The following is a 17329-nucleotide window of genomic DNA, read 5'->3' on the forward strand; positions in this document are numbered from 1 at the left end:
CTTTCAAAACTAATTCTCTGTGCCCATTAGACCACAACTCATTTCTCCCTCCTAACAGCCCCTGGTAAACCCCCATTTTACTTTCTGTCTCTATGAATAATGACTACTTTAGTTGCCTCATATAAGTGAAATCATACAGTGTTTTTCTTTTCATGGCAGACTTGTTTCACTTAGCATGATGTCCGTAAGTTTCATCCATACTGTAGCATGTGACAAGATTTCCTTCCTTTTATAGGCTGAGTAATACCACGCTGTATGTATCTACCGCATTTTGTTTGTGCACTTGTTCATCGACGGACACTTGGGTTGCTCCCGCCTCCTGGTTATTGTGAACACCGCTGCTGTGAGCAGGAGTGTGCAGACATCTCTGAGATTCTGCTTTCAGTCCTTGAGATATGTACCAAGAAGTAGAATTGCTGGTTCCTATGGTAATTCGGTTTTTAATTTTTTGAGGAACTGCCATACCGTTTTCTACAGCAGCTGTACCACTTTACATTCCTACCAGCAGTACCCAGCATGGCAGTTTTTTTTCCACATGCTCATTGGCACTTGTTATTTTCTATTATTTTTATTTTTTTGCTAGTAGCCATCCTAATGGATATGAAGTGGTATCTCATTGTGGTTTTGATTCGCATTTGCCTAATGATAGTGATACTGAGTATTTTTTCATATGCTTGTTGCCCATTTGTGTATCAGTTTTTGGAGAGCTATCGATTCAGGTTCTTGGCCCATTTTTTATTTGGGTTTATGTTGTTGTTGAGTCGTTGGAGTTTTTAAAATAACATTCTGGGTATCAGTCTCTTACCAGATACATGATTTCAGATATGTTCTACCATTCTGTGGGTTGCCTTTTCACTTTGTTAATAGTGTCTTTTGATGCACAGAAAGTTTTTAATTTTGATGAAGTCTAGCTTATCGATTTTGTGTTTTGTTGCCTTGTCCTTTTGGTGTCATATCTAAGAAGTCACCAACAATTAAGTGTTATGATGTTTTTTCTTATGTGCTCTTCTAGAGTTTTTAATTTTAGCTCTTTTCTGTGGATCTTTGATCCTGTTTGAGTTAATTTTTCTGTATAGTATAAGGGTCCAATTTCTTTTTTTTTTTTTTTTTGCATACGGACATCCAGTTTTCCCAATACCATGTTGAAAAGACTGCCCTTTCCGCATTGAATGGTCTTGGCACCGTTGTTGAAAATCATTTGACCAAATATGTGGGTATTTGTACTGTTTTTGTAGATGAGGTGATTGACATAGACATGTGACTGATACAGTATTAACACATTTTTTTAAAGAATTAACCCTGAAGTAATTTATATCTGGTACAGTAAGATGAAAGAGGTTTTTAGGGTTGTGAGGTCTTTTTTATGTGGTAGGAGAATAAGTATCAGTAACTGTGCACCCCAGTTCTGATAGGCTGTCAACTCTATGCACTAAGCCAGTAATTTTGAAACTCTTAGCAACAAAACTCCTATTTTCCTAAAGCAAAATCTTAGATGGACCTTTAGTGTTTCTACTGTTAATTAGTATTTTGTTAGTATATATTCATCTGAAAATGTATAATATGTACCCATTTTAGCTAGTGGATGATAACACAAGTTCATGCATTTGTTGTTTCCAGTGTGTTGAAAACATGTGTGTGTTATGGTTTTAAAAATTTGTGCCTGAGGGGCACCTGGGTGGCTCAGTTGGTTAAGCGTCTGACTTTGGCTCGGGATCATGATCTTGCAGTTTGTGAGTTCAAGCCCCATATTGGGTTCTGTGCTGACAGCTCAGAGCCTGGATCTCACTTCGAATTCTGTGCCTCCCTCTCTGTCTGTTCCTCCCCCACTCACGCTCTGTCTCACTGTCTCTCTCTCTCCAAAATACATAAAGAATAAAAAAAATTTTTTTTTAAATTTGTGCCTGTTATAGTTTTAAAAATAGGTAATCATGTACTTACAGGAACACCTTGAAATCAGATGTTTGCAGAACGCCTAAAGCTCTGCTCAAGGCATCCCCTTCTGCCCTTTTTTAAATTAGATTTTAAAAATGTTTTTTCTTTTTTTAGAAAAAAAATATATTTGGAATGTTATATATTTATATTTACTTTTTTGGTATATTTCTTTTTAGTGTACAATAACTGCCTTTGTTATTGACTCATTTGGGAAAACAAACAGGTTCCCACATGTATGTTCAGCTATTTATTCTCTCTTGGGATACATTCTGACCTGACATTTTAAAAGCTTAACCAAAGTGCATAAAACCATATGATTTTATTTTATTTTATTTTATTTTATTTTATTTTATTTTATTTTATTTTATTTTATATTTTATTTCTCTTCTCTTCTCTTCTCTTCTCTTCTCTTCTCTTCTCTTCTCTTCTCTTCTCGAGAGTGTGAGAGTGAGAGGGAGAGAGAATCTTAAGCAGGCTCTCTACGCTCAGCATGGAGCCTGATGTGGGGCTTGATCCTGTGACCCTGGGATCATGACCTGAGCTGAAATTAAGAATCGGATGCTCAACTGACTGAGCCACTCAGGTGCCCCTAAAACCATATCTTGAAACAATTTTAAAACAGTAGCTTTTGTTAGATTTAACAGCTCTTTATTTGTAAGTTGAGTTAAATTAATAGCATTAATTTAGTAGATATTTGCTACCTATCTATTAGAAGTGGATTTGTAGAGAATAAAAAGCAGGGCCTTTGGTTATGCTCTTCATGTTGTTAGAAATTAAAAAAAAAAAGAACATGAGGGCTAGAATAGTTTTAAGTATAATATAGTACAAACTTTTTTAGAGGTTGAGTAAAAATTCAAAGCCCATGTTTTAATTCTATTGTAGTTTATGTCTAGCATGCCTGATTTCTTCTTTCATTAGTAAATATTGTTACTGAACATTTTGCCCAATATCCATATTTTCTCTTAATTTGTGTTTGAGGAGCAGACATTATTTCTCCATTTATATAAAGTTCCATTTTCATTTAGCATATGGTGATTTGGTAATGGCCAAACATAAATATCCATAAGTTTAGTTATAAAACTCATCAGAATTTGAAGGTTTTTCCTTCCCACAAAGATAGTAAAAGGAGGGGCACCTGCGTGGCTCAGTTGGTTAAGTGTCTGACTTCGGCTCAGGTCATGATCTCATGGTTCATGAGTTCAAGCCCCGTGTAGGGCTCTGTAATGACAGCTCAGAGCTGGAACCTGCTTCCAATTCTGTGTCTCCCTCTCTCTCTCTGCCCTTCCCTGTTTGCACTCTGTCTCTCTCTCAAAAATAAACATTTAAAAAAATTTTAGAAAAATAGTAAAAGGAATTTGTATATATCATTTCTAGTAATTTCCTGGTAAATAAGATTCTAACATATGGTTGACCCTTGAACAACGTAGGTTTGAACTGTGCAGGTCCAGTTAGACGTGGATTTTTTGAGAGTTGATAGCAGAAGCCACAGCGTTTAGAGCTGCCCACCCCAGTCTCCACGGATGGATTTGAATGTGCCTGGCCCAGAGGAGGTTGTACCTTTTGGCCTCTGAGTATATGGAGATGCCCTCTGAGACCTTAGCAGTCCCCAGGGCCTGGACCAGACAGGGCTGTAGGATGCCGCTGCAGGGGTGGCTGGGTGGGGCACCCTGGGCGGGCAGGCATGGGGCAGGGCTGAAGTGCAAGAAGATACCCAGGGGGCAGGGATGGTGCTGTGCAGGCAGTCATGCCCCTGCTGTCCCTGACCCTCAAGTGTGGCCAGAGCTGCAGATGGCCTCAGGCCAGTGGTACACCTCCAGGCAAATGGGGTGGCTGTACTGCACCTCCAGGATGCTGTTGCTGCCAGCACACACACCAGGTGGCTGCCACTGACCCGAGGCCACCAGGCTGCAGACCATCTCCATCCCAGGGCCTGGCCTTGCTGCTGCTACTGCTGCCTGTCCCTGCCCGGCCCATCTATAGGCAGATTTTGTCCACTAAAAGTATCTACAGTACTGTAAATGTATTTTCTCTTCCTTTTGATTTTCTTTGTATATACATATATACATATAAGAGTTATATGTATATAATATAAATTACTTATGTATGTAATATAAATTGTGTATATATATTATATATGTGTGTGTGTGTGTATATATATGTATATATATATATTTATTTATTTATTTTGAGAGAGAGAGAAAGCATGAGCAGGGGAGGGCCAGAGAGAGAGGAGAGAACAAGAATCCCAAGCAGGCTCTGCACCATCAACATGGAGCCTGATGCAGGCCTCAAACCCATGAACTGAGATCATGACCTGAGCCGAAGTCAGTCGCCTAACCAACTGAGCCACTTAGGCACCACTTCTTTTGATTTTCCTAGTGACATTTTCTTTTCTCTAGCTTACGTTATTGTAAGAATACAGTGTATAATACATGTACAAAATTGTTTTTGTTTTCAAGTTTATTTTTGAGAGAGACAGCATGAACAGAGGTGGGGCAGAGAGAGTGGGAGAGTGAGAGTGAGAGAGAGAGAGAGAGAGAGAGAGAGAGAGACCTAAGCAAGCTCTGCACTGTGAGCGTGGAGCCCGATACGGGGCTAGAACTCACCGACCATGAGATCAGAACCTGAGCTGAAACCAAGAGTCACACGCTTAACTGACTGAGCCCCCCAGGTGCCCCCAAAATATGTGTTAATCAACTGTTTACGTTATTGGTAATGCTTTTGGGCAACAGTAGACTATTAGGTTTTTGGGGAGTCAAAGTTATGTGTGGATTTTGAACTGTGGGGCATGGGGCAGTCTGTGCCCCAACCCCTGTACTGTTCATGGGTCAACTGTATTTAGTTTGCCTTTTTTTTTTGTTTATTTTGAGAGAGAAAGAGACAGTGCAAGTTGGGGAGGGGCAGAGAGAGAGGGAAAGAGAGAGAATCCCAAGCAGGCCCTGCACTGTCAGTGCAGAGCCTGATGGGAGCTCAAACCCACAAATCCATAAAATCACGACCTGAGAGGAAACCAAGAGTCAGACGCTTAACTGACTGAGTCACACAGTCAGTTTGCCTTTTTTCCCCCACTGCACTATTAATATTCTGGGGATCATTTAGTGAGATGTTTGAGTCTAAATTCCTTGATTAATAGAACAAATTGCCGTGTCAAAAATTTGCTTCTGGTAGGAAGCAGTTTTCATACATTTATTTGTTTATGTCGTGAAAACTATTTGGTGAATTGCTCATCCCCGCTTCTTTAGCTTAGGAGAGTTTGGTTATTACTGGCTTTTTCTTTTAGCAGCACTGTTTCTTCAAAATTAGGGCCCTGGTTGGGGCGCCTGGGTGGCGCAGTCGGTTAAGCGTCCGACTTCAGCCGGGTCACGATCTCGCGGTCCGTGAGTTCGAGCCCCGCGTCGGGCTCTGGGCTGATGGCTCAGAGCCTGGAGCCTGTTTCCGATTCCGTGTCTCCCTCTCTCTCTGCCCCTCCCCCGTTCATGCTCTGTCTCTCTCTGTCCCAAAAATAAATAAAAAACGTTGAAAAAAAAAAATTAAAAAAAAAACAAAATTAGGGCCCTGGCATTAGCATGTAGAACTAAATTCAGGTAGCTAGAGCTATTCTGTTATAGATTAATCTCTAAAAGGTAGGAAGGGAAGTTCAGAAGCAGGAAAACAGTTTTAGAAAATTTTCAGATTAGTCTTAGCTAGATTAGTGATATGAAAAATATGTTCGTAGCGTTTCAGGGATATGGACGCTAGAAGTAGACAAAAAAACCCTCTTGGTTAAGTGAGCCCTATAAAGGCACTTCACTAGTGGTTTAGAAATATTTCTGAGTTACTTTTATGCAAAATCTGGAGTGACTTTTTCTTCTGTTTAGCCCTGTTCAGAGCCACCTCATGCTCAATTTTGACAATATTTCTGTAATTTTGACACTATTCCTATAATCTTTGCTATGTGATTTCTTTTTGCTTCTTTCAGCTGTCTTCCTTTGCACTGTGTGCTCATGAAAATAAAAAATCTGAGATTGGACCCATTTTCTCTGAAGAGTATCATGTTTAGCACAGATTTGGTGGCTCAGTAAATGTTAAGTTGTATTGTGAGCCTTCTGGAAGCATTTGCCTTAGTTAGAAACAATTCTGGAAAGCTTCCTGTGTGGAGGACGCAGTCTCTTATCTTGGTACGAGCAAAGTCCTCTGCATCTTGTTTCAGTTTGTGTCCTTGTACTTAGCTCTGCTGGTAGAAAAGTTTATTTCAAAGATGCTTGTGTAGTCCCTTTTTTGATTACTTATTGGTTAATTTTGGGGAGGGGGTAATTATTTTTTGATTGTTCAGCTAAAATAACAGTGTTTTGTTGTCCTAGAATAGGTTTTGGAGGTTGCTATTAGCACATGAAAGTAATGGGAATTTATTTAAAAATTGGTGGCTTAAATGGACAGTTTTAACAATTAAATATATTATTTTTATGCGTAGAGTTTTTAAAATGTACAGAGATAAAATTACTTTTATTCTAAGTTATTATATATTTGTATTATTTATCCTAAATATATTCTTTAGGCTCTTTTCTATTTTAAAGTAAATTTTATGACTTTGAGATCTCTCATGTAAGCATATTTATTGTTAGATTTTAAGAAAGAACTTTTAGCTGTATAACTTTATAAAATCCCATAATATATTTCTTTATATTTTATCATGTATGATTTAAAATAGAGAAGGACAATAAGGATGAGAAAAATCCTGAAAAGCAAAGTCAGTGAAAGCTTTACAAAATAATAAGTATGTTAAATATGACAAGAAATCACAAGACCATTTATGGCCAGTGATGTCTTTTGTGTTTGGCTAGAATCAACATCATTTATGCCCAGGTAAATAAATTATTTTGTTTCACAAAAGAGATTTAATAATTTATGGTGGAAGCGTAAATGAAATACTGTGGCCCTTCAGTTAAGTAATGCACATGCAGCCCTCTCAGATGTAAAAGTTCAGTCATTGTGGTTGTTGCAGCTCATGTCATTGAAGGAATGGGGACAAAAGTTTGTTTGTAACTACCATGGAAGTGAGTACAAAGACGTCAGTGACCTTTGAACTTCTGTGGCTGTGCATCTGAACAAGGAATTGTTTGAGGATGGGAAAAGCTGCCAGTAGACTTGGGATATGCTTTCTCCTTGCTTTCTACAGAATTGTTGAATGACCCTACTCCAGAAAAACAAAAAAGCAGAAACCAAAAAACAAAACAAAACAAAACAAAACTTAATTGGAAGAAATTCTTCTTAGTCTCAGGAGAATCTTATGTCCACACAGCTAAATCTGATTAGGTATTCATATCTCAAAGTGATAGTCTCTATAAAAATACTGTCTTCACTTACAAAAACGGCAACATTACTTACTGCTGTTTTATGCATTGACAAGCCTGGTGGATGCTTGTGGTTCCTTCCTTTGCAGTTGTTATCTTTTTAAAACCTCTCCTTCAGCTCTACTGGTGGAAAAGTCCTTTCTGTATCTGGGTCACACTGATTCCTTAGTTTTCTGTTACATTGTTTAAAGGTTGGACATTATTCAGAGAGTAAAACCCATAAATATTTGTCAAGTGAATGAGTGAATAAATGCACAGGAAAAGTGTTGTTTTTGTGTCAGAAAGTAGGAATAATGGCATTTGTAGTACTTTTTTTTTTTCTCCCAAGGTGGTTAATAAAAATCTAGTAACATCTCTCAGTATGAGGATATCATAAATACAGTAATCTCTTTTGCAGATAGAGTCCCTCAGCCTTTGAGTTTACTTCTCTTGCTTGCACTAGCTAGTGTTCAAATTGGGGCTCCAATAACACGGTTTTATTTATGTATTTATTTATTTATTATTTATTTATTTATTTATTTTTGAGAGAGAGAGAGAGAGAGAGAGAGAGAGAAACCGTGAATGGGGAGAGGGACAGCAAGAGGGAGAGAGAGAATCTCAAGAAAGCTCCACGCTGGGTTTGGAGCCCAATGTGGGCCTTGATCCCATGATCATGAGCCAAAATCAAGAGTTGGATGCTTAACCAGCTGAGCCACCCAGGTGCCCAACACGGTTTTATATCAAACTTGTTGTTTTTGAAAAGTCTGAGGAATAAGTACTACTATTATCATTTTGGAGAAAATCTGACTCTGGTTCGTATGGTTGCATATCTCTTTTGCCCATGATTAATAAGGCAAGAAATCAGTGCACCGATTCACCATTAAATAGTACATGTGCTTTGAGGTGGTGCCTCCTTCCTATAAATAAAGCACGTGTGCGTTTCTTTTCATATACTTTTACGTAGCTCTCTTTCTGATCAGTATGTAGCACCATACATTTATAGGTTATGATACGTTACAGAGATCTGTGATCATACTGCTTAACTGGAGCCATTGAGATGGAGTGTTGACTTCGTCAGCAGCTTTGACTTTGTGAGTGAGAAGGGGAAAGATGTGAAAAATGAGTATAGCAGTTATAAGAAAAATGACTTTTAGAGTAATTAAAATTTTTTTTTAATGTTTGTTTATTTTTGAGAGAGAGACAGAGTGTGAGTGGGGAAGGGGTAGAGAGAGAGGGAGACACAGAGTCCCAAGCAGGCTCCAGGCTCCGAGCTGTCAGCACAGAGCCTGATGCGGGGCATGAAATCGCAAACCACATGATCATGACCTGAGCCAAAGTAACACGCTTAACTGACTGAGCCACACAGATGCCCCTTTATTTTTTTTTTTTTTAAATTTTTTTTTTCAACGTTTATTTACTTTTGGGACAGAGAGAGACAGAGCATGAACGGGGGAGGGGCAGAGAGAGAGGGAGACACAGAATCGGAAACAGGCTCCAGGCTCTGAGCCATTAGCCCAGAGCCCGATGCGGGGCTCGAACTCACGGACCGCGAGATCGTGACCCGGCTGAAGTCGGACGCTTAACCGACTGCGCCACCCAGGCGCCCCCAGATGCCCCTTTAAAGTAATTTTTAAGTAACTTTTCAAAATGTGTTTGTGTATTAAAACACTGATTCATGAGAAGTTTAACACAAATTCTTAATGATTGATACTTGGAGAAGTTTCTTCATTATATTCCATCTGAAAAATCACTTGGGAGGGTTAGCCTTGACGCTCGAATCAGCTACTCTTCTGGAATACAGCAGTTAACTGGCAGAAATTCTTCTCTTTTTAGGCCTAGAATGCCTAGGATGACTAAAGCAGTCCTTCCGTGAGGTAGAGTTGTGGAAAGGCGGGCACTGCTTCTGTGAAGGGAAACTGGCTGTCAGGGAAGATGGTTGGTAGAGAACGGGAGCTGGGAGCTGGATAAAAGGGTAAAAGGAGGGACGTTGAAGGCGCGGATAGCTGCACAGGAGCACTCTTTCAGATCCTAATCTGCAAGGAACCAGAGAATGGAATCAGAACAGTCAGCTGCAGGCCTCAGGTGATCTGTATCTGGTAGATCAGATAATCCTTAAATGTTTTTATGATTAAAAAAATTAAACTTCCTTAGGTTTTCTGATACATATCCTTAATTCAGGTTAGCTTTGGTTTATTTTAAAGTCTTCCCTATGATATGTATTGAACTTAGTTTAGACTTTAATGTGATAGTTTTTAAAAAATATTTTAACATCCAACGTGGGGCTCAGGCCCATGACCCCGAGATCAAAAGTTGCACACTCTACCGATTGAGCCACCCGGGTACCCCTACTGTGATAGTTTTTTGAGAACAACTAAACCCTTGCATAAAACAGACTGTATTTGACAGAACATGGTAGAATTGTAACATTTACTGAATTGAACAGTCCCTTTTTCAAATCTTCCACGAAATAGTGAATTTACTATACTGGACAAAAGTAAGCATTTCTTTGAATAGTCCACCGCATTTCATTAAATGGATACTTTATGCAAAGAAGAGATAAAAAGGAGTGCTGAAGAATATGAGAAATACTGGTTAAATTATAGCATTATTCACACCTAGTATAGTGAGAGGAAAAGTTTGTGTTCTGATAACTGTGTATCAGAGGAAAAGTGCTACGTTACTTGAATTTATGAAATTGCAAATGTTAGCTAAGTTAATTTGGATGAATGGTGAATAATGCTTTAGGTCGGAAAAGGGCAGACTGAGAATTCATTGTTCATTCTGAAAAAAATTGTCAGGAAATAAGTGCTGTCTTTAGGATTTAAGCAGTTCTGTTTTTGTTTTTAAGCAGTTTTGTTTTTGCTTTCTTGGTTTTCTTTTTTAGAACTGTTTTTTTTTTTATTAATTATTAACTTACTACATCTAAGAACTGACTGTTTTAGAAAACTTTGTTCAGAGTTTTGGTGATTTTTAAAAGATTATGATGGAAATATGAAAGGAAAACAGTCTGGACATCTTGTAAATTGCTAGATTAGATTATACACGGGATTCATTATTAGCACATTAAGTACTCACCTTAGAGGGGGAAGATTCCTGATGCCTATCTAATATCCAGTCTCCCCTTTTCCTTACTAATCAATGCAAATTTTACTTCAAGTAGAAGTGTGTCTAGCTAAAAAATTTCTTAGTCTCCCTTTCAGCTGAGGTAGCCATGTGACATAGTCTTGGTCAGTGAGGTGTAGGCAGAAATGCCTGGATTAAGTTTTTGGGAAGCTCTTTTACCCATTTCTTTTTTTTCTTGTCTGGACATTAGACATGATAACTGGAGCTGAACCAGTATTCTTGAGACTTTTAAAGAAAACCCGAGAGATTTGCAGAGATTTTAGCCTGTATATTCTGTAGCTGCCAGGCCAACAGCCAGTGGCTTTTTCAGAATTTCCATTTCATGAGAAGAGTAAACCCCTATCTTGTTTAAGCCACTGTAATTTGGACTTTTGTTGTACACATCAGAACATTATTCCTAACTGATAAAATAACTTACATGCCCAGTATGACATGCTTTCAGGAGATTTGGAATCTTCTGGTTATAATTTAACAAGGGATTTATCTAACTCCAAATCCAGAAGACCATAGGATTTGGGGGATTATTTCTGCCTTTTAGACTTGATTGAACCAGCTGGATAACCAACTGTATGGATAGTGGTTGCTGCTGGAGGTTTGAAGGAAATACAAGGAAGTATTCAAACTGTTCAAGCATTTCCCACTGTCGTTTTATCCTCTCTTTCATTTCAAGTCCCTGGCTTCATCTGGCTATATAATCTATATTGAAACTATTACAGCTCCCTCTGAATGGAGAGGATTCAGGAAGTTTTGGTACAGTTAGGGTCATCTGGATTGGTTAGTATTGGGAATCTTGCTGATGACCTGATCTCCCTCAAACCAAGATTAATTGTGGCGATTGTCCTCCCACACCCCCTTTTTAAAACTTACTTATGTGTAGTATACATACAGGGGAGAGTACACATGTATACATGTATAGCTCTGTGGCTTTTCACAAACAACATGTCTGTGTAACCAGCATCTGGTCAGGAAACAAAGAAGTTCCTCTATTGCCCTTGAGGATTATTACTATCCAGACTTCTAGCAGTATAGAGTAGTTTTTGCCTGTATTTGTATTTCACATACATGGAATCATGCAGAATGTATTCTTGTGTCTGGTATATTTTGTTTGACATTCTCCGTGAGATTTCTCTATACTTTTATACATTTATAATTATGTATAATTATAGACCATTCATTCTCATTGCTTTTAGCATTCTGTCATGTGGCTGCCTGTTTTCAATGTGTGTATCTCATCTACTGTTGCTGAGCATTTGGATTGTTCCAGTTTTGACTATTATGAATAACTGCTGCCAAGAACATTCTGGTACATACCTTTTGGTAAACATCTGTAAGTGTTCTATTGGCTATATACCTTGGAATGGAATTGCTGGATCATAGGATATCAGTAGTGTATGAGAGTTTTAGCTCCTTTCTGTTTTCACCTGCACTGGATGTTGTCATTGTTTTTAACTTAATCATGCTGGTGGGTGTATATTTTGTGAAGCACCTGTTCAAGTCTTGCTCACTTTTCTGGGGAGTTGTGTGCCTTTTCTTATTGTTGGTGGGAGTCTTCTTTTGTATTCTGGATACTAATCCTTTGCCATACATGTGTTGTGAATATCTTGTCCTATTCTGTGAGTTACTCTTACATTCCTTGAGTCTTTTTTTGAGGTACAGGTCTTAATATAATCCAGTTTGTCATCTTATCCTTTATGGTTAGTGCTTTTTGGCTATTGTTAAAAAATAACTTCACCTAATGTCACAAAGATGATCTGTATTTTCATCTATAAGAGCTTTATTGTTTTGCTTTTTATAGTTAAATCTTCCCTGAGTTTTGTGTAGAATATGGGGGGAGTCACAATACAGTTGTTTTCCATATGGATATTTAGTTGAGTCAGCACCATTGATTAAAAAGACTGTTCTTTCCTTACTACACCGCATTGTCAGTCTTGTCATAAATCAGATAACCAAATATATGTGGATTGTTTCTGAACTTTTGTATTGTGTTCCATTAGTTAGTTTTTCTTCTCTTTTGCGAATATCATACTGTCTTAATTACTATAATTTTATAGCAGGGTTTGTTAACTTTAGTGTTAAGTTCTCGAGCTTTATTCTTCTTTAAGATGGCCTTAGTTGACCTTGGTGATTGATAACTCAGGTGGAATTAATATTCATTTTGTATGCCTTCTCACTTCTACCATACACATCCCTCAACCAACTGACTGAAATACTGGTTTAATTTATTTAGCTATCTAGAGAACCCAGTTAGGACCTCTAACCTCTTAATGGATTTTCAGATTTGTTGAGTAAACAGAAAATAATTTCTTGGTGCACACATAATACATTACATTTAAAATCTGTGTTCACTTTTAGCATAAATCACTGCACTGTGTAGTAATCAGATATTTAGTTCAAATGTGTGTATTTAATTGCATTGATGCTTAATTTTCTCATTTGTAAGTAATCAGCTGTTTTGTTTATCATGGCCAGCTCTGTAGATGCCATGTTTAGGAATTAGTTCACTTCAAAAAGATGAAACAGGAATAGTGAAATAAAAATAAGATGAATCCATCTGGAAGAATGAATCATCTGTGCATGACATTTAAAGGCACTGATCTTAGTAATGTGAGATTGTCAGCTGGAAGATATTTCTCCTCAATATCCTGCCTTCTTTTCCCCTTCCATTTCACATTGATTCAGTTGGGGGAAATCACAAGGTTTTAAAGTAAAATAGTAATCACTTTTCTTCAAAACTGATCATTCATAATTTTCCTTATTTTCTTTGGGGAGTAGGGAAGAGGAAGGAGGAAGGTAAGTTGGGAATATCTGGGTACAGTAACTATGTGTTCCCATATGATACATGCATTCATGCAGAATACATTATTTAAAACTGAGACTGTGTTGGGAAATTCAAAATATATGATCATTACAATAACTTTGGGAATGTTTTTTCTAGTTTTTAAAATAGGGGCCAAATAATTGGAGATCTATATGCATATGGACTGCTTGAGTTTCTTTTCCCCTTTGAATTAATAAGTAGTGAGTTGTAAGAGTTTGTGTTTGACTCAGAAATTGGAACTGAATGTGAGTTAGGCATATATGGCTCTAATCACACCTATTTTCTTTTCTTTTTAAAATTTTTTAAGTTTATTTATTTTGAGAGAGAGAGAGAGAGAGAGAGAGAGAGAGAGACAGTAAAGTGAGGGAGGGGCAGAGAGAAAAGGAGAGAGAGAATCCCAAGCAGGTTCCATGCTGCCAGCACAGAGTCCGATGCGGGGCTCGAACCCACTAAACAGTGAGTTCGTGACCTGAGCTGAAACCAAGAGTTGGATGCTTTTAACCGACTGAGCCCTGCAGGTGCCCCACACCTGTTTTTTTAAATTACAAATAAATAATTACTATTTCATTTATAATGTAATTTTAATGGAATTAGACTTGAACAGTTAAAAATTATATAATCATATCCTGTTTGAGTTAGGAATACTAACCAACCTAAATTTGCTTTTATACCTGGGCAGCAGCCCATTTATACAGCCGTATGGTGGGAAGAAGTACTGATGTGTTAGTGGGTCAGGCACACATTTTTGCCTAAAGATCTCAGTGGCAGCATTTATTGAACAGGTATTTATTGAGTGCATATTGATTTTCAAATAGTTTGTAAGCACTGGGAGTATAAAGATGAGCAAAACAGATGTGATTTCTGCCATCATAGGACTTTCCAACTAGAGTTGTGTGCCTCAGGCTTATAACTTGGTATATTTGTGCACCGGTAATAATAAATAATTTCTTCTCCAGTTTTATTTGGATACAATTGATATAATATTGTGTAAGTTTAAGGAGTCTAATGTGATGGTTTGATACACATAGGCATTGCAAAATGTTTACCAGCTAAGGTTGGTTAACACATCCTTCACCTGTCATAATTACAAATATTTGTTGTTCTTAGGGTGAAAATAATCTGCTCTCAGCAACTTTCAAGTATACAATACAGTTTTGTTAACTATAGTCACTTAGTCACTATATTATACATTGGATCCTCAGAACTTACCTTATATTGAAGATTTGTACCCTTTCGCCAATATATCTCTTTCCCCCCACTCTCCAGTCCCCGGCAACCACTAATCTGCTCTCTTTCTGTGAGTAAATAATTTTTGATTGCCCTTCAAGGATTCAGGGTTTCTACTCCTGTTAAGAGTAAAATTTCTAGGGCACTTTGTTAGCATCAGATTTTTGTGTATTGTGGGCTGTTTTTCTTCAGCTAATTAGTTAATAGCCTGTAACCTGGCTGGATTTAGCCTTTTACACTCTGTGTAGGGCATATTCTATCTGAAAATATCATGCCTCTGTTTTTGAGTGTGGAAATGGGCATCCAGAATGAATGTACACTGCATGTCCTTATATATCATGTTTCCTCATCTAGTAGTCTTTTTACTTGCTTGCATTGGAAAATAACGAGAATATGTACACCTGCCTATCCATAAACTATGGCCATATTTGGTAACACAGAGTATGTCCAGAATAGATGGGATCTGTTTACTTATATCAGTCAGTTCTTGTTTAAGTGTTTTTATTTATTTTTGAGACAGAGATAGAGCATGAGCAGGTGGGGGGCAGAGAGAGAGGGAGACACAGAATCTGAAACCGGCTCCAGGCTCTGAGCTGTCAGCACAGAGCCCGACACGGGGCTCGAACTCACAGACCGTGAGATCATGACCTGAGCCGAAGTCGGACGCTTAACTGACTGAGCCACCCAGGCGCCCCTCTTGCATCTTTTTAAAAAATTCTTTTAACATTTATTTATTTTTAAGAGATAGAGTGTGAGCGGGGGAGGGGCAGAGAGAGAGAGGTAGCCACAGAATCCGAAGCAGGCTCCAGGCTCTGAGCCGTCAGCACAGAGCCCGGCGTGGGGCTCGAACTCACAGACTGTGAGATCATGACCTGAACTGAAGTCAGATGCTCAACCGACTGAGCCATCCAAGCTCCCCCAGTCAGTTCTTGTTTAAAAAGCAAAGCAAAGCAAGGTAATGAACAGGGAGAGGGATGGATCTGTATCAGACAAAGTTTAGATGATTACTCCTCAGGCATCTAGGAGTAGAAGGGTTAAGTAGGTTTGGTGCCCCATTCCATCCTTGTTCTCTTTGTTTCTGGCTCTGCCAACTTGCAGGATCTTCCCTCTACCTTCTTAACTTCCTGACTCTCCAGTCCCTTCCTTAAGGCACACCTGGGCTTACTTTATCTAGACAGTTCTACTTTTACACCTTTTATTTCATTTTATTATTTTTTTTACAGTTTTTCTCTTAAAATCATTTATTAATTTTTGAGAAAGAATGCAAGCAGGGGAAGGGCAGAGAGAAGGGGAGAATCTCAGGCAGGCTCCACACTATCAGTGCAGAGCCTGATGTGAGGCTCGAACTCACAAAACTGTAAGATTGTGACCGGAGCCGAAATCAAGAGTTAGACACTTCACTGACTGAGCCACCCAGGCACCCCCTAGTTTTTGTGTAATTTTAAGTTTATTTATTTTGAGAGCTAGTGGAGAGGGGCAGAGAGAGAGAGAGTGGGAGATAGAGAATTCCAAGCAGGCTCTGCAGAGCCCGAGGCAGAGCTTGCTCATGACCTGAACACAGTCTGGTGGAGGATAGTTAACTGACTGAAGCATCCCTACTTTTGCACCTTTTAAACCAATGTCAAGTTTGTCTGCCTCTGTCTGTCTTCACAGCTACTACTCTAGTTCTGAGAGACAGCTCTTTCTCTTCCAGTTATTGCAGTGGCTTCCTTATTCTTTCTATCTAAAACTTTTACATTCCAGTTCATTCTTCCTCCACTTTTTTTAAAAAGTTTATTTATTTATTTTGAGAGAGAGAGAGAGAGGGAGAGAGAGAGAGGGAGAGAGGGAGAATCCCAAGCAGGCTCTGTGCTAGCAGCACAGAGCTTGATGTGGTTCTCTATCTCACGAACTCTGAGGTCATGACCTGAGCTGAAATCAAGAGTCAGATGCTTAACTGACTGAGCCACCCAGGCACCCCCATTCTTCCTCCATTTTAAAGCCAGAATAATTTTACTGAGACGTGCTTGTGGCAACTCAGGGAGCTTCCCTAGGTGATATTTCCTGGGTTTAGAGTTTGGCCTAGAGAGAGGCTAAAGCATGGCCGGTAGAAGGAATAGCATTGTTACATCAAGGAGCCGGCCTCCAAGAAAGATTGTAGTTCTTTTAAACCTAATAGCCATTTACCTACAGGCATGCTGGCAGAGTCAGTCATACTCCTTTATGGTGGTGTATTTTTGCTTTAATTCAAATACAAGTACACTTGAATCTTGGTTCTCTTACATAGTTGAATTTGAAAGACCTCTTCGACCATTTCTGTCTAATGACTTGTTCTTACTAACGCTTTCCTGGGGTATTTGACTTACTCTACTGTGTTTTTTTGTTTGATAGAAATAACTAGTTTGTAATGGTGATCGGTGTTTTGCTCAATGCAGCAAATGTCTTTGGTGAGTTGGAATCTCTTGTTGAGGGCAGAAATTGCCAGTTAAACTGTTAATTGAAAGCAGTATATTAGCATAGGCAGCATCCTGAAAACAGTACAGTTAGTACAGGTACCATCTGCTAATTAGCTGACCGTTGTTGCTGCCTAGCCAGTTTTTTGATAGTAGATCCTAGTGGAGCTTTTTGCTTTATTCCATTGATGACCAAAGACTAGCTATGGCTGCGGCTGAGAGTAAAGCTTTTAAGGTCAAAAGAGAGTGATTAGTGTAAGGGATGGTAAAGGTGTTAAAGATGGTAAAAATATACTGTAGAGGTAAGTTTACTATTAGTTTAGCATTGGTTCTAAACTATAAATTGTCTCCCTTTTTTTCTGTGATGGTGACAATACAAGGGTGAGGCGTGTAATCACACTGGTATGTTTGCAGTAAAGTTCCTTCGTTGTTCTCTCTCTCTCTCTCTCTCTCTCTTTTTTTAAGTAGGCTCCACACCAAACATGGGG

General features: G+C 38.6%; 1 protein-coding gene across 2 annotated transcripts in view; it reads left to right on the top strand.

Annotated features, from left to right (window-relative positions):
• ARHGAP32 (Rho GTPase activating protein 32) overlaps positions 1-17329 on the top strand; it is a 306604-nt gene that overhangs the window by 15266 nt on the left and 274009 nt on the right. Inside the window, exon 1 of one of the 2 annotated variants that reach the window (XM_086678676.1) lies at positions 8864-11691. The exons of the other annotated variant lie outside the window; for it this stretch is intronic. The gene's annotated coding sequence lies outside the window, so the exon portion shown is untranslated. Of the gene's footprint in view, positions 1-8863; positions 11692-17329 lie in introns of those variants that run through there. 2 annotated transcript variants of the gene reach the window in all.

This window comes from Puma concolor, chromosome D1 (genome assembly GCF_028749965.1).
Source record: "Puma concolor isolate L17-30 chromosome D1, mPumCon1.1.hap2, whole genome shotgun sequence".
NCBI lineage: Eukaryota > Metazoa > Chordata > Mammalia > Carnivora > Felidae > Puma > Puma concolor.